The sequence below is a fragment of the Ctenocephalides felis genome, unplaced genomic scaffold, assembly GCF_003426905.1.
Source record: "Ctenocephalides felis isolate EL2017-DRISC unplaced genomic scaffold, ASM342690v1 CF-g0.4_SCAFFOLD_00845, whole genome shotgun sequence".
NCBI classification, from domain to species: Eukaryota; Metazoa; Arthropoda; class Insecta; order Siphonaptera; family Pulicidae; genus Ctenocephalides; species Ctenocephalides felis.
The window spans coordinates 76,844,894-76,868,594 of NW_020536999.1; the positions used below are offsets into that span (position 1 = coordinate 76,844,894).

The window sequence follows — 23,701 nt, forward strand, 5'->3', positions numbered from 1 at the left end:
CCTTGGTCTCCTGGGTCTCCTCGGTCTCTGTGAGAAGACTTTAGTTATATTATTCTATTATTATTAAGTAATTACTATTAAGTAGTTATATTATTCATAAGGGGCGTTTTCGGTCATACGTTTTTTAAAGTTGTTCGCGTATTATTAATTCGCGTTTTCACGTTAATATTTTCAGTCATACCTTTTTTGGGTTTTTTTGCGTACTTTTGTTTGAGCTCAGAGGGGGTGGCGTTGTGGAAGAACCTTTCTTTTTTTCGCGCTTTTTTACATTAATTAATTAATAATTGCAAATCACAAAATTATTTGTTCATAAGCTTCATAGGCTGGGAGACTATGAAGTCTTTTTTCCAAGTAATTGCATGGTGTATTTGGGGAGTACTTCTGTATTCTGGGGGGTACATCATGTGGATGCTTTTTTTTATAATATCACAATCACCGTTATAAAACCGAACTACAATTTCCATATTAAAATTTCATACAATTTTACATTAATAAAAATTACACACTACACACCGAGAGGTTCTTTCGCTTTTAAAAATCGAAATTTTTGGGTACATTAGGTCATCTCGCGAGGTTCTTTTCGCGTTACATTCGGTACAATTCGTTTATTAGTTAAGAATAATTAGTCAATAAGTTAGTTTAGTGGATTAGGGCTGCAGAAGTCGTTGCATTTCTGTGGCGACACCACATTAAAAAAACGCGCCTAGCAACTCTACCTCCTGGGTGGTGTGGAAAAGAGTTGCATTCTAGCTATAAGTACAATTGTCATAATTAGGTATTTAGATAATTGTTTTAATTAATATATATAGATGTATCACTATAGGTTGCACGCATTACTGATAATTATAAACTTATATCAAAAAGTCTTACAAATAAAAAAAATCAAATAAATCTTTACTTTTAAATTTGTTACTTTCCAGTTTTTTCTTGCTCAAGCTTATAAGTAAACGATTTTTTTAAGTCACTTCTAATTATTAATAATTTTTGCATTTTATACTCTTAAATCAATTAAAAATTATTTAATTTATTAATTCATGGAAAAAGTTCTATTCCAGTTATAACTGTAATTATCAGTATCAAAATATTTAAATCAATATTTTAATTTATATAGAATATTTTAATTTTAATTTAATGTATATATGAATTTATTACAAAATAATATCGAATTGTATAAAATATTAAAAAATACAAATTAATAATAATAATTAATTTGTTTTTTATGTTTTTACATTGACTTTTTCACAGAAATTTGTAAACAAATTTCAGACTTTTTAGAAAGAATAACTAAAAATTATCATTTGAATGGTGCGTTGAAAATATATTTTTGGGTGGTACTGCAATGTGAAAAGTTGTATGGTTTTTAGTAGTATTAATATTACTTGTAAGAAAGCAGAAAGTGAACGTTAAATTATTACTTAATCAGCCTGTTTAATAGGTGTGTATCTATTAATATAAAAATACAAATAAAAAAAACTTATTTCAAAAATAAATGCAACAATAAAAGAATACATTATAAATAATTTATTAATGGAAGAAAGTTGACCAAAAATAAAAACTTGTTTTAAAAATGCTCTACGGGACGCAGCACGTCTTGCCATCAACAGGAAGCAAAGGTTTTTTGAATTATTCAAAAAATCCGTGCGCCCGAAATCGTGGACGATAATTGCATCCAAACATACATACACAAACACACATACTTGAAATGTTCTGTAACCTTTGAAACGTAAAGATATGCAAAAATTTCCATTTTCAATTTTTTACGATTATTATGACTTACCCTACAAGAAATTGATAATAGAATAGAATTCAACTTAAACATTTTCTATATCCCAAATAGAAATAGGAGCATGCCAAGCATCTATTATTATAATGCCTACAGGCGTATTAAATGTGAATTTCAAAATTTCATAAACATTGAATAAAATATAACATTTTTCATACCACAAATATTGCAGGCTATAAAACTATTAAACTTTTTTATCATACACATATTTGTATTATCGTCAGTTGTGAGTGTTTAACCCAGCGATTTCCAACCTGTGGGGCGCACCAACCCTAAGGGGGCCTCATACCGTTCCAAGGAGGGCGCGACGCTGTTTTAAAAATATTAATTTTAAATGTTGAGTAATTGAAATATTAATTTTAAATGCTGAGAGACTGCCATCTAAAAAAATCTAGATATGTTCAAATACGAATGGAACAGAAATCTATTTGTCATTGTGAAATATGATTATATGCTGAAAAACAAGCTCAACCGTCGCATTACTTTTTCTAATGGTGTGATTATTATTTTTCTATGATTTGTTTTCATTAAAATTATTTTGTCTTATAATCGATAGTTATGTTTGTATGTATTTTTTTAAATATTGTGTATTATTTGGCATAATTTTAGTTAAGTATATTTAAATTAAATTATTAGAACAATTAGGGGGGAGGGGCGCAATATTTTTTTCTTTCGAAAGGGGGGCGCAAGGAGGAAAAGGATGGAAACCACTGGTTTATCCCCTTAACTTAGGATTTTGATACAGTTTTGTTTTTGTGTTTTATTGTTTCGTTAAAATAAATATTTTGTAATAATTGTGTCAAATAATACAAATATTATAAAAAATATACATGCAAACATAACTATTGATTATAAGAAAAAACTAGTTGGTTTGGTATTTAGCCTTGAGGCAAGTTACATAAACTTCCCGATATGTATAAATAATCGACTTAATCAATAATAAATAAATTAATTTATGAGTGATTAAAAGTATTCCGAGTGGATTTATTACACATCATTGCAAACGAACAAACGAACACGTTAACTCGGAGTATTTTCTAAAAGCAAATTTTCAAAAATCATTAATATTAATTAATCAATAATTATAATTGAACCAGTTTCCGTAGGACTTTGATTGTTTACTATGTTCAACACCAAGTACACTTGTTATACCAACTAAATCGTCTAATTTTATTTTTAACAAACGTCAAAAAAACTACTCATTTTCTCAAACTTTGATAAATTTTTAAAATTAAACTACTTGTCGTAAGGCCGTAATATTTCAGTATGTTCTATAAGACCATGATATATATCGCCAAAAAAAGTTTCATAAAAATCGGCTTAAATTTTTTTTTCAACATTTAATTACAAGAAAACGGCTCGGTAGATTTTTACCTAAAACTAATCAGTATCATTCCCAACTAATATCTTTCGACCAGTTTTTGATTTTTTAAAATCGGTTCGGTAGTATGAGCTTAAATATGGACGAAAGGTTTAACACTTCTTTCCAAATTACAGGGAAACGGCTCGGCCGATCGTCGCACAAAACTGAGAAACGATAATCCTCATCGAGATACATCAAATGCTTTTTAAATATCTGAAATCGGTTAAGGGTTTTTGAGCGAACGTCGATAAAAGTTCTAATTTTGACAAATGCCAAAAAGACCATACTAATTTTTGCAAACTTTGATGAATTTTTAAAGCTGAACCAGTTGTCGTACGGCCGTAATATTTTAGTATGATCTAGAAGACTATGGTATCTACCGTCAAAAAAATAATCATAAAAATCGTCAAAAAATTTTTTTTCAAACTTTATTACAAGAAAACGGCCCGGCCGATCTCTACCAAAAACTAATCAGCACGATTTCCAATCAATATCTTTCGAACGGTTTTTGAATTTTCAAAATCGATTCAGAATTTAAAACGTAGACGAAAAATTTTTTACTTTTCTGCGATTTATAAAGAAACGGCTTGGCTGATCGTCGAGATACATCGACAATAGTCCTCATCGAGATACATCGAGTGGCTTTTAAATTTTTGAAATCGGTCCAGCCGTTTTAGAAAAAACGTCGATTTGCGGCAAAAAATTTGTTCACATACACGCACACACACACATACTTTTTCTAATATTGGTCTCATTCGATTCAGAATGGCTTGAAACGTCGAGAAAACATAAAATTAGCAATTCGGATTTTTTATGAAAACATAAACTTCTCCTTCGGCATGTGGCCGCTATGGACCCCAGGACCGGCCATGTCTGTATGGTACAAAAGAGCATTAAATGTAGCTCCAACTACATCGCATAAAACTTTGAATAATTTTGAGTTAGTGGCGCTGCCTCGAATATGATTAACAATTTTTACAACGTGTTTAGCAAATCGGGTGGAAGCGTTTCCACAGCCAAAGCGAAATGGTGTATCAGGCCATTTTCCTCAATAAACTCTTTTAGCGTTTGAAATACTTCTTCGCCGCGGGTAGTAGCGGGCAAAGACTTGCAGAACAAATATTTCTCCTTTACATCGCCATCTTTAAAGTATCGTGAAAACATCAATAATTGTGTCCACTTGCAGCGCAAACATAGGACTTTATTTTATTTTGTTTACCGTACTATTATTTTGTTTATTGCTATTTTAATACTATTTCGTGCCATCCTTTGTTACCCCTCTAGAATCTTCGTTTTACCCTTGCGGGGGTAATTACCCCCAGGTTGGGAACCACTGCATTAGATGATTCCGGCCGGGATCGAACCGGCCGCCTTCTGCGTGTTAAGCAGATGTGATAACCACTACACCACGGAACCTACAAAAATAAAACGCATTTGCAGCACGCATCGCCAATATTTAATAAAAGCTTAGAATAAATATTGAAGACTTCGATGTATGATTCATCGTGAGATTGCACCGACAGTCAATAAACCACCAAAAGTCTTTATTGGATTTGAATAAATATAGAGGATTTTATTATATGATTCCGGCCGGGATCAAATCGGCGGCCTTCTGTGTGTTAAGCAGATGTGATAACCACTACACCACGGTACCTACAAAAACAAAACGCATTTGCAGCTATATTGAGAACATCGATGTAAAATTCATCATGATAATGCACCGACAATCTTGTGTTTTGATAAATATAGAAGATTTCATTAGATGATTCCGGCCGGGATCAAACCGGCGGCCTTCTGCGTGCTAAGCAGATGTGACAACCACTACACCACGGTACCTACAGAAACAAAACGCATTTGCAGCTATATTGAGGTCACCGATGTAAAATTCATCATGATAATGCACCGACAATCTTGTGTTTTGATAAATATAGAAGATTTCATTAAATGATTCCGGCCGGGATCGAACCGGCGGCCTTCTGTATGATTTATGATTCATCATGGGATTGCATCGACAATCAATAAACCACCAAAAACCTTTATTCGTTTTGAATAAATATAGAGGATTACATTAGATGATTTCGGCCGAGATCGAACCTGCGGCCTTCTGCGTGTGAAGCAGATGTGATAACCACTACACCACGGAACCTACAAAAATAAATCGCATTTGCAGCACGCATCGCCAATATTTAATAAAAGTTTAAAATAAATATTGGTGATTTCGATATATGATTCATCGTGGGATTGCACCGACAGTCAATAAACCACCAAACGCCTTTATTGGTTTTGAATAAATAAAGAGTATTACATTACATGATTCCGACCGGGATCGAACCGGCGGCATTCTGCGTGTTAAGCAGATGTATAATTTATCATGGTATTGCAACGACAATTAATAAACCACCAAAACCCTTTATTGGCTTTGAATGAATATATAGGATTTCATTAGATGATTCTGGTCGGGATCGAACCGGCGGCGTTCTGCGTGTTAAGCAGATGAGATAACCACTACACCAAGGAACCTACATAATTAAACGCATTTGCAGCACGCATCGCCAATATTTAATAAAAGCTTAGAATAAATATTGAGAACTTTGATGTATGATTTATCATGGGATTGCACCGACAATCAATAAACCACCAAAACCCTTCATTGGCTTTGAATAAATATATAGGATTTCATTAGATGATTCTGGCCGGGATCGAGGACATCGATGTATGATTGACATCATGGGATTGCACCGATAATCAATATATCACCAAAAATCTTCATTGGTTTTGAATTAATATAGAGGATTTTATTACATGATTCCGGCCGAAATTGAACCGGCGGCCTTCTGTATGATTTATGATTCATCATGGGTTCGCACCGACAATCAATAAACCACCAAAAACCTTTATTCGTTTTGAATAAATATAGAGGATTACATTAGATGATTTCGGCCGAGATCGAACCTGCGGCCTTCTGCGTGTGAAGCAGATGTGATAACCACTACACCACAGAACCTACAAAAATAAAACGCATTTGCAGCACGCATCGCCAATATTTAATAAAAGTTTAAAATAAATATTGGTGATTTCGATATATGATTCATCGTGGTATTGCACCGACAGTCAATAAACCACCAAACGCCTTTATTGGTTTTGAATAAATAAAGAGTATTACATTACATGATTCCGACCGGGATCGAACCGGCGGCATTCTGCGTGTTAAGCAGATAATTTATCATGGTATTGCAACGACAATTAATAAACCACCAAAACCCTTTATTGGCTTTGAATGAATATATAGGATTTCATTAGATGATTCTGGCCGGGATCGAACCGGCGGCGTTCTGCGTGTTAAGCAGATGAGATAACCACTACACCAAGGAACCTACATAATTAAACACATTTGCAGCACGCATCGCCAATATTTAATAAAAGCTTAGAATAAATATTGAGGACATTGATGTATGATTGACATCATGGGATTGCACCGACAATCAATAAACCACCAAAACCCTTCATTGGCTTTGAATAAATATATAGGATTTCATTAGATGATTCTGGCCGGGATCGAACCAGCGGCCTTCTGTATGATTTATGATTCATCATGGCATTGCACCGACAATCAATAAACCACCAAAAACCTTTATTCGTTCTGAATAAATATAGAGGATTACATTAGATGATTCCGGCCGAGATCGAACCTGCGGCCTTCTGCGTGTGAAGCAGTTGTGATAACCACTACACCACGGAACCTACAAAAATAAACCGCTTTTGCAGCACGCATCGCCAATATTTAATAAAAGCTTAAAATAAATAATGAAGACTTCGATGTATGATTCATCGTGGGATTGCACCGATAGTCAATAAACCACCAAAATTCTTCATTTGTTTGGAATAAATACAAAGGATTTCATTAGATGATTCCGGCCGCGATCGAACCGGCGGCTTTCTGCGTGGTTAATACATAACCACTACACCACGGAACCTACAACATTAAAACGCATTTGCAGCCAGCATCGCCAATATTCAATAAAAACTTAGAATAAATATTGAGGACATTGATGTATGATTGACATCATGGGATTGCACCGACAATAAGTATATCACCAAAAATCTTCATTGGTTTTGAATTAATATAGAAATTGAACCGGCGGCCTTCTGCGTGTGAAGCAGATGTGATAACCACTACACCACAGAACCTACAAAAATAAAACGCATTTGTAGCACGCATCGCCAATATTTAATAAAAGCTTAGAATAAATATTGAAGACTTTGATGTATGATTTATCATGGGATTGCACCGACAATCAATTTACCACCAAAACCCTTTATTGGTTTTGAATAAATACAGAGGATTTCATTACATGATCCCGGCCGGGATCAAACCGGCGGTCTTCTGTATGATTTATGATTCATTATGGGTTCGCACCGACAATCAATAAACCACCAAAAACCTTTATTCGTTTTGAATAAATATAGAGGATTACATTAGATGATTCCGGCCGGGATCGAACCGGCGGCCTTTTGCGTGTTAAGCAGAGGTGATAACCACTGCACCACGAAACCTACAAAAATAAACCCCATTTCCAGCAATATTGAGGACATCATGAGATTGCACAGACAATCAATAAACCATCAAAACCCTTTATTTGTTTTGATAAATATAAAGTATTTCATTAGATGATTCCGGCCGGGATTGAACCGGCGGCCTTCTGCGCGTAAGGCAGATGTGATAACCACTACATCACGAAACCTACGAAAATAAAACGCATTTGTAGCACTCATAGCCAATATTTAATAAAAGCTTAGAATAAATATTGATGACTTCGATGTATGATTCATCGTGAGATTGCACCGACAGTCAATAGACCACCAAAACCCTTTATCGGTTTTGAATAAATGTAGAGGATTCCATTAGATGATTCCGGCCGGGATCGAACCGGCGGCCTTCTGCGTGTAAAGCAGATGTGATAACCACTACACCACGGAATCTACAAAAATAAAACCCATTCACAGCAATATTGAGGACATCGATGTAAGATTCATCATGAGATTGCACCGACAAACAATAAACCACCAAAACCCTTTATTCATTTTGATAAATATAGAGGATTTCATTAGATGATTCCGGCCGGGATCGAACCGGTGACCTTCTGCGAGTAAAGCAGATGTGATAACCACTACACCACGGAACCTACAAAAATGAAATGCATTTGCAGCACGCATCGCCAATATTTAATAAAAGTTTAGAATAAATATTGAAGACTTCGGTGTATGATTCATCGTGAGATTGCACCGACAGTTAATAAACCACCAAAAGCCTTCACTGGATTTGAATAAATATAGAGGATTTTATTAGATAGTTCATTAGATGATTTCTATTCCTTCTGCGTGTTATGCAGATGTGATAACCACTATACCACGAAACCTACAAAAATAAAACGCATTTGTAGCACTCATCGCCAATATTTAATGAAAGCTTAGAATAAATATTGAAGACTTCGATGTATGATTCATCGTGAGATTGCACCGACAGTCAATAGACCACCAAAACCCTTTATAGGTTTTGAATAAATGTAGAGGATTTCATTAAATGATTCCGACCGGGATCGAACCGGCGGCCTTCTGCGTGTTAAGCAAATGTGATAACCACTACACCACGAAACCTACAACAATAAGACGCAGTTGCAGCAATATTGAGGACATCGATGTAAGATTCATCATGAGATTGCACCGACAATCAATAAACCACCAAAACCCTTTATTCCTTTTGATAAACATAGAGGATTTCATCAGATGATTTCGGCCTGGATCGAACCGGCGGCCTTCTGCGTGTTAAGCAGATGTGATAACCACTACACCACGAAACCTACAAAAATGAATCTCATTTGCAGCAATATTGAGGACATAATGAAATTGCACCGACAATCAATAAACCACCAAAACCCTTCATTCGTTTTGATAACTATAGAAGATTTTATTAGATTATTCCGGCCGGGATCGAACCGGCGACCTTCTACGTGTAAAGCAGATGTGATAACCACGGAACGTAGAAAAATAAATTGCATTTGCAGCACGCATCGCCAATATTTAATAAAAGCTTAGAATACATATTGATGACTTCGATGTATGATTCATCGTGAGATTGCACCGACAGTCAATAGACCACCAAAACCCCTTATTAGTTTTGAACAAATGTAAAAGATTTCATTAGATGATTCCGGCCGCGATCGAACCGGCGGCCTTCTGCGTGTAAAGCAAATGTGATAACCACTACACCACGGAACCTACAAAAGTAAACCGCATTTGTAGCACGCATCGCCAATATTTAATAAAAGCTTTGAATAAATATTGAAGACTTCGATGTATGATTCATCGCGAGATTGCACCGACAGTCAATAAACCACCAAAATCCTTTATTGGATTTGAATAAATATAGAGGATTTTATTATATGATTCCGGCCGGGATCAAATAGGCGGCCTACACCATGAAACCTACAAAAATAAATCTCATTTGCAGCAATATTGAGGACATCGCTGTAAGATTCATCATGAGATTGCACCGACAATCAATAAACCACCAAAACCCCCTATTCGCTTTGATGAATATACAGGATTTCATTAGATGATTTCGGCCGGGTTCGAACCGGCGGCCTTCTGCGTGTTAAGCAGATGTGATAACCACTACACCACAAAACCTACAAAAATAAATCCCATTTGCAGCAATATTGAGAACATCGATGTAAGATTCATCATGATATTGCACCGACAATCAATAAACCACCAAAACCCTTTATTCGTTTGATAAATATAGAGGATTTCATTAGTTGATTCCGGCCGGGTTCGAACCGGCGACCTTCTGCGTGTAAAGAAGATGTGACAGCCACTACACCACGGAACCTACAAAAATAAATTGCATTTGCAGCACGCATTGCCAATATTTAATAAAAGATCAGAATAAACCGACAGTCAATAAACCACCAAAATCCTTCATTGGATTTGAATAATTATAGAGGATTTCATTATATGATTCCGCCCGGTATCGAACCGGCGGCCTTCTGCGTGTTAGGCAAATGAGATAACAACTACACCACGAAACCTACAAAAATAAAACGCATTTGCAGCAATATTGAGGACATCGATGTAAGATTCATCATGAGATTGCACCAACAATCAATAAGCCACCAAAACCCTTTATTCGTTTTGATAAATATGGAAGATTTCATTATATGATTCCGGCAGGGATCGAACCGGCGGTCTTCTGTATGATTTATGATTCATCATGGGATTGCACCGACAATCAATAAACCACCAAAAACCTTTATTCGTTTTGAATAAATATAAAGGATTACATTAGATGATTCCGGCCGGGATCGAACCGGCGCCCTTCTGCGTGTGAAGCAGATGTGATAACCACTACACCACAGAACCTACAAAAATAAAACGCATTTGTAGCACGCATCGCCAATATTTATTAAAAGCTTAGAATAAATATTGAAAACTTTGATGTATGATTCATCATGGGATTGCACTGACAATCAATAAACCACCAAAACCCTCTATTGGCTTTGAATAAATATATAGGATTTTATTAGATGATTCTGGCCGGGATCGAACCGGCGGCCTTCTGTATGATTTATGATTCATCATGGGACTGCGTCGACAATCAATAAACCACCAAAAACCTTTATTCGTTTTGAATAAATATAGAAGATTACATTAGATGATTCCGGCCGGGATCGAACCGGGCCAGATGTGATAACCACTACACCACGGAACCTATAAAAATAAATCGCATTTGCAGCACGCATCACCAATATTTAATAAAAGCTTAAAATAATGAAGACTTCGATGTATGATTCATCGTGAGATTGCACCGATAGTCAATAAACCACCAAAATTCTTCATTTGTTTGGAATAAATACAAAGGATTTCATTAGATGATTCCGGCCGGAATCGAACCGGCGTTCCGTGGTGTAGTGGTTATCACATCTGCTTAACACGCAGAAGGGCGCCGGTTCAATTTCGGCCGGAATCATGTAATAAAATCCTCTATATTAATTCAAAACCAATGAAGATTTTTGGTGATATATTGATTGTCGGTGCAATCCCATGGTGTCAATCATACATCGATGTCCACTACACCACGGAACCTACGAAAATAAAACGCATTTGCGCCCGCATCGCCAATATTTAATAAAAGCTTAGAGTAAATATTGAGGACTTTGATGTATGATTTATCATGGTGTTGCAACGACAATCAATAAACCACCAAAACTTTTTATTGGCTTTGAATAAATATATAGGATTTCAATTAGATGATTCCGGCCGGGATCGAACCGGCGGCCTTCTGTATGATTTATGATTCATCATGGGATTGCACCGACAATCAATAAACCATCAAAAACCTTCATTTGTTTTGAATAAATATAGAAGATTACATTAGATAATTCCGGCCGGGATCGAACCGGCGGCCTTCTGCGTGTAAAGCAGATGTGATAACCTATTGTGTAATAATGCATTTTGTGCGGTTTTAATAAATAACCAAAGTACAAGGCCAGCGGAAGTGCACATTATGTCACGTCCTATACTGAATAAATAGAGTAGTGATCGTCTATCAAATTCAGTGATCTCTTAGAAGAGAGTCCAGTCTAATAATGTCTTAAAGAGAGTATGTCTTAACACGAATTCATGTCAGTTTGTGATTTGAAAGTTTATTAAAAGTTAAATAAAGTGACAGTCAAATCAAATTCAGTGTTTCTATTAGACTTTGCGTATGAGACTCTTTCAGCCTATACCAGTATAAAGTGCTCACGGTTCCGAGGAGATTTCTACCAGTGTTATTGTTTTATATTATAACTATAAGCTCTGCTCACGACACCTGGAAAGGGTTGGACGGATTTATCACCGAATTGGAGAGTGGATCAACCAATATTTGGAACCCAAATCAATTCAACAAACACCCCATATCATTTCAAACCACTACACCACGGAACCTACAAAAATAAAAAGCATTTGCAGCACGCATTGCCAATATTTAATAAAAGCTTAAAATAAATATTGAAAACTTCGATATATGATTCATCGTGGGATTGCACCGACAATCAATAAACCACCAAAAGCCTTTATTCGTTTTGAATAAATATAGAGGATTACATAGATGATTCCGGCCGGGATCGAAGCGGCGGCCTTCTGCGTGTTAGCAGATGTGTAACCACTACACCACGGGAACCTACGAAAGTAAATCACATTGCAGCATGCATCGCCAATATTTAATAAAAGCTTAGAATAAATATTGAAGACTTCTATGTAGGATGCGTAGTGGGATTGCACCCGACAGTGAATAAAACACGAAAACCTTTTATAGTTTTAAATAAAGGTAGAGGATTTCATTAGATGACTCCGACCGGGATCGAAAATAAAACAATCAATATACCAACAAAACCCTTCATTGGTTTTGAATTAATATAGAGGATTCCATTAGATGATTCCGGGCCGGATCGAACCGGCGGCCTTCTGCGCGTAAGCAGATGTGGCTGTTATGATAACCACTACACCACGAAACCTACAATAAAACGCATTTGCAGCACGTATCGCCATATTTAATAAGAAACTTAGAATAATTATTGAGGATTATCGTACGCGGGCTATGCCGTAATATTTACGTTTTGCTAGCCATTGTACGCAGGCTAGGTGTAGGTGAAGGTATTCAATTCTGTATATAATAGTATGCAAATAATTTAACAAGAAAAATACATTATAATAATTTTAATAATGCGAGAAAGTTGATACCAATAGACAAAATTCAATTTGAGAAATGCTTGGCAGGCCTCCACTCATTGTCAGAGGACACAGCAAACAAATAATTCAGAAATATAGAATAATTATTGTAAAATACAGATTATTATGTGATTATACATAGTAGAACAAAAACTCATACCAAATAACTATTTTTATTAAATGTTTATCGCATTAATTATATTAACTGATATTTTTAACTTTTAGAAAAAATCTCGGCTGTTATTGCACCAATAATATAATTGTTATGATATTTTATTGGTTTTTAATAAAATAGCGTTGCATCCGAAACTTTCCTTATATTTCACTTACACACAAATATATATATATTGTGACGAGAAAGAAGGTGATGCTACCTTTCTTAGGGTATATGCAACGACTACCAAATATTACATCTAGCGTTGCATCCCCAACGAAAGGGTTACACCAACTCCTAAACCCGACTTCTACAACCACCCTGTAATTACCTGTGGGAAAGCCAACTAACTACGCGAATGAAACAGAATGTACTTTTAGCTTATTTAATCATACTAATCATTACAGGTGTCACGGCATGACAATACCTACGTACTATCATGCCCTTTGCCTAAAACCTAACGTACTCACAAATCTTTATTAATTACTAACGTATAAAACGGAGTAACGATAACGGAACGGAACGGAACGGAACGGAACGGAGGGAATAGTTTATAAAACCAATAATGCATCTGACCTTTACTGGAACGGGTTTCCTCTCCTGGCACAAAACACACACACCACTATACACAAAGCGGGTCCAGCGCCTGGCGCGTGGACCCACTGACCTCCTCAGAGGATGATACAATTCTTAATGCCATTTTCAACCCCAGACTGGACCTTATATTGGCATCCCTATTGGGCGTGGTGGGGGAGCGTCATTGCACTGGTGGTTATGCAACCCTTTTGACGACAATACCGATTGTCGTTACACGCCCCCCTGTCACAGTAGAGTCGGCCTCGGCTCTTAAATTCAAAGTTGAAATTATTGCCCTCTCCTGGTTTTTTCCGGGTTGTTCCGGTGTTTTTCGTAGGGTCCTGTTTTGCCCTTTGGTCCTCGTCTTTGGGTTGGCTAGGTTAACTGAGTTTGCTCAAGTGTGAGCCTTGGCTACTGGACGATGATTGTAGTGTGGTTGTGTGCTGGCCATCGTTCAGGTGTTGTGGTTCCGGTCAGATATTCCTAGAATCCTGGTAAGCTATTCCCCTTTGATTACAAACTCAAAACACGTAGCAGCTAGTAAACATAAACTTACATATACACAAGTCTGATAAAAAAAATACATCAACATAATTACAAAAAAAAACGAAAACAAAATCCTTCAGTAACACAAAAATTACAATACAAAAATAAGTCCGTTTGCTTAAGACTATCTTAACCTATTTCGTTCTCAAAGAAACCGTGTTGGGAAAAAACTGTACTCAGCAAATTCAGAAAAAAAAGAAAAAACAAGACTAGACTCAGAAAAAAAAGTAGTTATATAACACAGACTAACAAAAGACAAAAACTTAATAAAAAAAATATTCGAAGTACAATCGTTTTTCGTAACACGTTTCCTTGAAACGCAATTTATATCTATTGTGCGTGTGCTGTCACCTATTTCTTGGTTGGTTAGTATATTAGAATTAATGGAATAACCGTAGCCCGAATTATAAATCAGTTCGCCAGAAATCATGAACCCGATGATATGGACAATCTTTTACTGCGTAACGCGCGGAAAAACTTTGACAAGAAAAAAAAAAAAACGAAACTAATATGACAATAAACAAGAAACAAAAATACTCCTCAATTTACAAAATACAATTATTTAAATAACTAGTTTACTTTTACGGACGCGACGTTTACTGTAATTCAGCCTCTACTGGTGTGATTGCCCCCCAAATACAAGACCACAGATGGGGGCTAGGATCTAGTTTTCCTTCATGCTCCCCCCGCAGAGCCCCATACCAATAATAATATCTCTAGACCGACCGTCTATGCCCACCCAAAAACAAATGGCACTTACACTTAACACCTATGTAAGCGGGACACACCTGGGGTTCCTCAGCCCGGCACAAAAGTACCCCAAATTGCCCCTTGACGGGAGATGGCGTGCTGCGACCTATGTCGCCATCCCGGTCTTCGCTGAAGGTACCTTCCCAAAAATAATCCATAATAATCCATAATACATAATAATTCACATAATAATTCGACGGCTGCGGGGTTGATTAAGGGCGGTTTCCCCGATTGAAACCGTACGCGTCCATCGATTCGGACATCTCAATGGTCCTCGCTCGTGGACTACTGGGCCCAGCTTTCAACTCATATATATATAACCATAAAACAAAAGCGTAAATCCGATATGGCGTCCCGATATAAGCCTGCAGACTTATATTTATACAATTTATGTTGCAACAACCTACTCTCCACAAACAAAAATCCCACTATAACTTCTTATATGTCTTCTTAATTTTACGACTTATCTAATGGGGGGAATCTTAAAACTAAACCTATTACTATAATTATGTTTAATTATTTACATATGTACATCTATATATAAGTTCTTATATATATTTAAAAAAAACGAAGTGAAAAGTAAAAAAAAATTTTTTATTCTATTGGTTTGCGACCAAAAACTTCTTTTACTCTGCTGACGTGGACCGTGTCGTATCTGTAATTATTTCTAACTTTACGCTCAATCTTACAATTAAGGTCTGAAAATTTATCAACTATTTTATAAGGCCCGTGCCATGTATGCTGTAGTTTGTCTGGTTGGCCCTTTCGACCAACTTCCGTGTTCCCTAACACCCACTGGCCTACGACAAATTCGGCATTTTTGTTGAGCCCTCGCGATATTTTGTAGTACTCGTTCGCGACTCGAGTCCAACTATTTTACCGCGAGTGCCCTATCGCATGCCTCGGCCCTCCACGACTTAGCGCTACGTCGCTCGGCGGCCGGGCTGTCTACGTGGCTATTCTTATAAAAAAGTAAAAATAAAGAAAAAAGAAAAAAAATATTAAAAATAAATAATTGAAAAAAGATGGTAAAGGCTACGACGCGATCCATAAATTTATAAATCTATTTATATAAGTATAATTAACCTTGATTCCAAATATCAACTTCACCCTATCTGAAAATACCCATTCTTGCTTCTTTCGATTATTCCTTCATTATTCATCATTATTTTTATTTGCCATATCGGATCCCTTAATCTGGATTGGGCGGTCAAAAACACGAGCCAATAACTATTGACGAGACAGGATTAAAGTATTTTCATAAAAATAAAATCGTAATATGTCCATATAAAAGGGCGTCACGAAAACTAAACAAAACGCCGACGGTATAAACGCGGTAATTCACTACAAACGTTCGTTTGATTTGATTTACGGTAACATTATTAGTGAACAAAAAAACATACGACGAAAATAATACATAAACGATTTGGGCACCTTAACATATTCAACATTTCAACTAACAATTGCCCTCAATACTCTCATTACCTTCAACGCCTTGTAACATAGGCCATAAACTCTATCCGTAAACCAAACCAAACCTTTCGCGAACGCACGGCAAAAAAACACAACGACAAATATATAAATATAAAAAAAAACAAAATTCTAGTATATTAAAAATGGCGAACAAAGCGGATAATGCAATAGTGATAAGTAGGATAAAACAGTAAAAGTAACGAAATTACGCGTATGATATAAAACTAATTTATTATGAAATAGTAAAATATTAAAAATAGTAAAATGCAACATAAAACTTAGTATAAAAAAGAAATTAGTATGATCAACGAAAGAATATAGTTCTTAAAAAGCGAAAAAAAAACGAGAGCGAAAAAAATACCTTTAGCCGTTCACGTATCATTCCGAACAATACATGAACGTTCATCTAATTGCCGAACTACAAATACGTATATTGCAAATCCGGGTTCTACCTTTGCAATTGTCTCTGTGTTCGTAGAAATACGACTTTTCGAAGGGAAATGTCACCTGCCCACCCGCTCTATTTAACCAAGGTTTTCTAGGCCTTTGGTTTCCAAGCCACATAATCGTCGGTCGAACTGATCGCCTTAGCTGCCATTATGAATTATGGTGAAAAGTCGTATCCTATTATTAATAATTAAATAAGATCAAATAGATGAAGCCGCGAATTGAGCACTAAGCAATGACGTTCCGGCGGGAATGAGAACGCCATTAATACGCGTAAGAAAAAAAAACGAAAGAGAAAAAAAAATAGAAAAGTACAATATTAAAATCGATAAAACTAAATTCATTATTGCATCACCCTACTGAAAAAAACACGAAAATACACGACGTTAGAATATTAAAAAAACGAATAATACACGAATAAAAAACATACTACTACTACATACCAATTACATAATACAAATGTATTACACAACCCTCCAGCTGGTCAGATACAATTAGCATGTCTATGATGTAACGATTAAGAGAAAAAAAAGTTACAATAAACTCGAAAATAACATTAACATCTTGGTTCGGCACTTTCCGCCTGCTATTACAATTTTTTTTTTTTAAACTCTTTGCGTTCTCTACGCAATTTTTATCCACATACGCGACCTTTGCGCCCCTTGTTACCGCGCGTTTCCTCGAAAATTCACTTCATTTTCAAATCATAGACATGCTAACTACTATTCCCTCCGTGAACAACAATAAAAACAAACATACTCCATTTTTAAAATATTTGCTAACTCTTTGGTTAATTCTCGACGATACAAAACTCAATTAATTTCACTTTCAATGATAAAAAACAACAAAACTTATGCCAATGTTGCATTATAAAACCCATATTTAAATTATATAAAACAAAACTAATCCTAATTATCCTAAACCTATCAAAATCCTAACTAAAATGTTACTAACTTATTAAGAAAGTACAAATAACAAGAGAAAAAAAAATCAATCTTTACTAGCCTAATAACTTATGTAATATTTTAAATAATCCAATACCTAATAAAATCTTAACTAAAAATATGAAATATTGTTGTTAACTTATTGAGAAAATACAAACTAAAAAAAATAATAAAAAGTCTCAATTTTTACTGGCATAATAAATTATGTATCTATACCTATCATGTTCTAATCTAAGTAATTCTGTCTCATTCGCAAATCATCTCGAAAAAATTATGTAATTACAGGGCTCATCAAACTTCGCGAACGAGATTAACGAAAGACAAACAAAACGACAATAAAAAAAATAATAATAAAAACAACTCAATACTATTTGCGGTTATCTGTACTACTTAATTATAAAAATATTATTTAGTATGAAAAAAAAAATCTACAAAAAGTGAAAGTTTTTGCGTATGAAATGTTACTAGTATCCCTTGGCGCCAGGCATTGTGTAAAAAAAAACGCACTTAGAGGGCTGTTTCGCTTGACCGTCGACTGGCGCCTAGCGAATCGAATTTCTAGCGACCGTAATTTCTTCACAGGTCAAAATTTTTGAGTGTCACTAGCGGAAAAAAAGGCACAGGCCAATATATTTACAGTCTTTGAATAAATATGTCAACGACAACATACTAGAGATTAGTGAAACAAAATATTGCCTATTAACTGTTTTCGAAGACAGAAAAAAAAACGTTTTGTGTGTGGCATAGGGTCAAGTGTACGGAACTTGAGATTTACGAAGAAAACGAATATATTTTGTTGGGCAATGTGTTTCAAATCGTTCGAACTAGCCTATCAAAACAAAATACTTGAAACGACGCGAAAAACTGTTTGACGATTTATAAGTGGCTTTACAGAAATTGAAATACAGGAAAAAAAAAACGACTTGTGTGTGGCATTAGGTCAAGTGTTTTACGAAACTTGAGTTTTACGAAGAAAATGCAATATATTTCGCAGGGCAATGTGTTTCAAATCTTTCGAACTGGACTATCAAAACAAAATACTTGAAACAACTCAAACCTTGTGTGACGATTTATATGTGACTTTACAAAAATTGAAACTGATATGGATGTTTTTTTTTTTTTGACCGAGTTTCTTCTATATCCAGGGGAAACAAAATGGAACAAAACACAACAAGTAAATAAATTCCCTTTTAAAATAAAATTAATTGCATTTTTTTGTAATATTATATTCAAAGAAAAAGAAAAAAAAATAGAGTGCACACACACAACAATTAAATTAAATCTGATTTTAAATAAAAATAATACTTTTAATATTTTTTGTAATATTATAGACTAAGTAGGTTAAATAAATATAAGTTTAATAATTTTTAAGTAAGTTACGTAACTTTAAATTCAATAATTTTATATACTTTTTAGACCTAAACTTAACAAATATTAGGTAACAATTATAATATTGACGCAAACCGCAGCCAAAACAATAGATTTGGTTAAATAAAGTTAAACTAGATTATTGCATATTCCATACTCAAAACATTAAACAAATAAAAATCACTTATATTTTCAACGTAGTAAAATTCTACTAACAATAAAACTACCACATCACCGCGAAAAGAACCCAATAAAAATGCACAGATAAACACAGATAGTAATACACATAAAGAATACAATTATAATTTCCACAATATTTACGCAATAATTCAAATTTTAAAAATTTACTAAATTTACCGAACAACGTACTATAACAAAAAAACATCTATCATGAAAATAAACGTAACTTGTACACGTAACTAGTGGGAGCGACTCGCTTAGCTTTTAATAAAAATAATTAATTATTACAATTATTAAAAATTTGTGAGGGGGGTTTATGGGGGATCGAATGCGTTTTCACCATTGTGACGAGAAAGAAGGTGATGCTACCTTTCTTAGGGTATATGCAACGACTACCAAATATTACATCTAGCGTTGCATCCCCAACGAAAGGGTTACACCAACTCCTAAACCCGACTTCTACAACCACCCTGTAATTACCTGTGGGAAAGCCAACTAACTACGCGAATGAAACAGAATGTACTTTTAGCTTATTTAATCATTACTAATCATTACAGGTGTAACGGCATGACAATACCTACGTACTATCATGCCCTTTGCCTAAAACCTAACGTACTCACAAATCTTTATTAATTACTAACATAAAACGGTATCAACGGAGTAACGATAACGGAACGGAACGGAACGGAACGGAACGGAGGGAATAGTTTATAAAACCAATAATGCATCTGACCTTTACTGGAACGGGTTCTCCTCTCCTGGCACAACACACACACCACTATACACAAAGCGGGTCCAGCGCCTGGCGCGTGGACCCACTGACCTCCTCAGAGGATGATACAATTCTTAATGCCATTTTTCAACCCCAGACTGGACCTTATATTGGCATCCCTATTGGGCGTGGTGGGGGAGCGTCATTGCACTGGTGGTTATGCAACCCTTTTGACGACAATACCGATTGTCGTTACAATATATATATATATATATATATATATATATATATATATATATATATATATACTACTGTTTATTGTTAGTCGACAAAACACACAAATTATTAAGCCACAAACATAAATGAAAATATAATTAAGAGAAATAATACTTGTCAACAACCGCCACGAAGGTTAGATTATTACTGAGTTAAAATTGCATATTTACTTTGGTATTGCGCCCTCTATGATTCTGATCCCAAAACTATTCCGAATAGATAACAATTATTGAATTTTAATATCATCTGGTAACAATTCACGCCGTTTCGACCTTATAAATTGGGTCCAAAAACCGAAGTCAAACCATTCAGTGTTTGGAGCTCGTGGGGACAGTTCAATGGTAAGTCTTTTAAAAATAATCATATTGTGTAATAATTTCATATATTCAGTTTTAAATACGTTGCATGGAATTTGTGTTTGACTTGATTCACTGTTCAATAATGAATAAAAGAATTCAAATAAATTGAAGTAAATATTCGTCACTTTTATATTAAACGATATATATTACTTTTTATACTCTAATATACATTTGCTGAGAAGCCGCCTTCGTGTTTTTTTGTTACGAATATATTCAATTTTAGCTTCGGAATTAACATAAATAACCTAATACATATTTAGATTGTAATGTGTACCTTGTCGGTTTAGAACAGATTTAGTAGTCAACATACAATTTTATTATAAATCCTATGTTTGAAATACTTTTTTTTTTATTTTTTTTTTGGCCAGGAATTGCAAAAACGCAAATGAAAGAAGCGCGACTAAGGAACTTCTACTGTATTTACAACCGACTAGTATTTATTTATTTATATTATTTTATTATTTTATTATTTTAATTAATTTTCTTTTTATTTAACTTGTTCAGATTTTGTGTGGTGTTTTGCACAGTGGCGGGTGACTGGGGATTCATTGTGCCTTTTTTTACATTTTATTATATTTAAAATTTTTAATTAATCTATTTTTATCATGGCTTAGTTACTACTTGCGTCCAACCGCTTTTCTGTTTTGTTTGTGCGGAAAATTGAGTTCGAAACTATTATCGTTAATCATTTATAGTTTTTTCATCGTTTAAAACGATTTTTAAAGCCGAGTTTGCGCATTTTTAAAACCTGTCGCCCTCCCCCCTCGGCAGGTTCGAGTAGTTCGCGATTAATTATTAAATTAATTTTTGTTTGTCGGTGTGTGGTTGCTTGCAAAGTTTTTCCCAGAAGCGGAGCAACGCCATACGCTTTAATTCATAAATATTACTATATGTACATATTAAGAGTAACGTTAATTTTTTTTTTGAATTATTTTATTAATTACCTTACGTTATATGCGCATTCAAACATCTAGTTTGAAATTTTGAAATCCAGCTTGTTTCTCAAATTACTTATATTTATTTTAACGGATTTTTTCTGCTTTTATGTACTATATTCGTTATTGCACAATGGGTCTCCCGTGACGGAGAAATGTTGAAGACGCAGTGCTTGAAAAGTGTTTGAATTTTTTAAAAAAAAGTATATCGATCAATACCAAGAGCAACTACTACAGGAGAAGCACAACCCAGGATAGACTTCTGATACAAAAGGAATCAATGCCGAGGCCAACAACTACAGGAGAAGCACAACCCAGGAGGGACTTCTGATACAAGAGAAATCAATGCCAAGACCAACTACTACAGGAGAAGCACATTCCAGGATAATATGCATGCATATATTAGTTTTCTCGTATTACATATAATTAGTCGTTATCTAGACTTACATTTATATAAGTTATAATTTTTTAATATTAACATTACCGGGGCCCCGTTTATATCCTCATCCCTTTTAGGAAAATTTGTGTTTTTTTTAATCTCGTTTCAGGTGTATTTCCATGAAGATTTCCAGAAGATTTCCTTTTCAAGACAACCAGGAAGCCGCTACCAGATTGGAGATTATGCGCATAAATGAAATCATATAGAGCAAAGATAAAATGTAAGAAAAAACTTTAATTATATGGTATTATTATTATTGGATCTTTATAATAGTGTATCGATATTATTGTATTATATTAGTCTTAAACTAATGTTTAGTTAAGGGTCCTTTTGACGTAAAAATTTCGGTCGAATATTTTGTAATTTATTTTCAAATTAATTTAAAATAATAATCAATTTTTATTTCATAATTATCCATCACTTTCCAGGGGCCAACCAGGACCAACAGAAGACTGCTGACGGATCAAGACCAATAGAAGAAAACTGCCGGATTGGTGAATATCAAGATGAATATGAAGTGTGAGAAGACTTTAGTTATATTATTCTATTATTATTAAGTAATTACTATTAAGTAGTTATATTATTTATTAGGGGCGTTTTCGGTCATACGTTTTTTTAAAGTTGTTCGCGTATTATTAATTCGCGTTTTCACGTTAATATCTTCAGTCATACCTTTTTTGGGGTTTTTCGCGTACTTTTGTTTGAGCTCAAAGGGAGTGGCGTTGTGGAAGAACCTTTCTTTTTTCCGCGCTTTTTTACATTAATTAATTAATAATTGCAAATCACAAAATGATTTGTCCATAAGCTTTATAGGCTGGGAGACTATGAAGTCCTTTTTCCAAGTAATTGCATGGTGTATTTGGGGAGTACTTCTGTACTCTGGGGGGTACATCATGTGGATGCTTTTTTTTATAATATCACAATCACCGTTATAAAACCGAACTACAATTTCCATATTAAAATTTCATACAATTTTACATTAATAAAAATTACACACTACACACCGAGAGGTTCTTTCGCTTTTAAAAATCGAAATTTTTGGGTACATTAGGTCATCTCGCGAGGTTCTTTTCGCATTACATTCGGTACAATTCGTTTATTAGTTAAGAATAATTAGTCAATAAGTTAGTTTAGTGGATTAGGGCTGCAGAAGTCGTTGCATTTCTGTGGCGACACCACATTAAAAAAACGCGCCTAGCAACTCTACCTCCTGGGTGGTGTGGAAAAGAGTTGCATTCTAGCTATAAGTACAATTGTCATAATTAGGTATTTAGATAATTGTTTTAATTAATATACATAGATGGATCACTATAGGTTGCACGCATTACTGATAATTATAAACTTATATCAAAAAGTCTTACAAATAAAAAAAATCAAATAAATCTTTACTTTTAAATTTGTTACTTTCCAGCTTTTTCTTGCTCAAGCTTATAAGTAAACGATTTTTTTAGGTCACTTCTAATTATTAATAATTTTTGCATTTTATACTCTTAAATCAATTAAAAATTATTTAATGAATTAATTCATGGAAAAAGTTCTATTCCAGTTATAACTGTGATTATCAGTATCAAAATATTTAAATCAATATTTTAATTTATATAGAATATTTTAATTTTAATTTAATGTAT

General features: G+C 34.5%; 16 non-coding genes across 16 annotated transcripts; 1 reads left to right on the forward strand and 15 right to left on the reverse strand.

Moving 5' to 3' along the window:
* Positions 1-4,489: 4,489 nt before the first annotated feature.
* On the reverse strand, positions 4,490-4,562 carry Trnav-aac. The gene has a single exon. It is a non-coding gene; the product is annotated as a tRNA-Val (tRNA).
* A 347-nt stretch (positions 4,563-4,909) lies between these two features.
* Positions 4,910-4,982, reverse strand: Trnaa-agc. Its single transcript has one exon. It is a non-coding gene; the product is annotated as a tRNA-Ala (tRNA).
* Positions 4,983-5,219: 237 nt separating this feature from the next.
* Trnav-cac lies at positions 5,220-5,292 on the reverse strand. The gene has a single exon. It is a non-coding gene; the product is annotated as a tRNA-Val (tRNA).
* A 785-nt stretch (positions 5,293-6,077) lies between these two features.
* Trnav-cac lies at positions 6,078-6,150 on the reverse strand. The gene has a single exon. It is a non-coding gene; the product is annotated as a tRNA-Val (tRNA).
* Positions 6,151-6,814: 664 nt separating this feature from the next.
* Trnav-cac lies at positions 6,815-6,887 on the reverse strand. The gene has a single exon. It is a non-coding gene; the product is annotated as a tRNA-Val (tRNA).
* A 740-nt stretch (positions 6,888-7,627) lies between these two features.
* On the reverse strand, positions 7,628-7,700 carry Trnav-aac. The gene has a single exon. It is a non-coding gene; the product is annotated as a tRNA-Val (tRNA).
* A 115-nt stretch (positions 7,701-7,815) lies between these two features.
* Trnav-uac lies at positions 7,816-7,888 on the reverse strand. Its single transcript has one exon. It is a non-coding gene; the product is annotated as a tRNA-Val (tRNA).
* A 165-nt stretch (positions 7,889-8,053) lies between these two features.
* Trnav-uac lies at positions 8,054-8,126 on the reverse strand. Its single transcript has one exon. It is a non-coding gene; the product is annotated as a tRNA-Val (tRNA).
* Positions 8,127-8,256: 130 nt separating this feature from the next.
* Trnav-uac lies at positions 8,257-8,329 on the reverse strand. Its single transcript has one exon. It is a non-coding gene; the product is annotated as a tRNA-Val (tRNA).
* A 399-nt stretch (positions 8,330-8,728) lies between these two features.
* Positions 8,729-8,801, reverse strand: Trnav-aac. Its single transcript has one exon. It is a non-coding gene; the product is annotated as a tRNA-Val (tRNA).
* Positions 8,802-8,931: 130 nt separating this feature from the next.
* Trnav-aac lies at positions 8,932-9,004 on the reverse strand. The gene has a single exon. It is a non-coding gene; the product is annotated as a tRNA-Val (tRNA).
* A 345-nt stretch (positions 9,005-9,349) lies between these two features.
* On the reverse strand, positions 9,350-9,422 carry Trnav-uac. Its single transcript has one exon. It is a non-coding gene; the product is annotated as a tRNA-Val (tRNA).
* Positions 9,423-9,760: 338 nt separating this feature from the next.
* Trnav-aac lies at positions 9,761-9,833 on the reverse strand. The gene has a single exon. It is a non-coding gene; the product is annotated as a tRNA-Val (tRNA).
* A 129-nt stretch (positions 9,834-9,962) lies between these two features.
* Positions 9,963-10,035, reverse strand: Trnav-uac. Its single transcript has one exon. It is a non-coding gene; the product is annotated as a tRNA-Val (tRNA).
* Positions 10,036-10,492: 457 nt separating this feature from the next.
* Positions 10,493-10,565, reverse strand: Trnav-cac. The gene has a single exon. It is a non-coding gene; the product is annotated as a tRNA-Val (tRNA).
* Positions 10,566-11,099: 534 nt separating this feature from the next.
* Trnav-aac lies at positions 11,100-11,172 on the forward strand. Its single transcript has one exon. It is a non-coding gene; the product is annotated as a tRNA-Val (tRNA).
* The last annotated feature ends 12,529 nt before the right edge of the window (positions 11,173-23,701 follow it).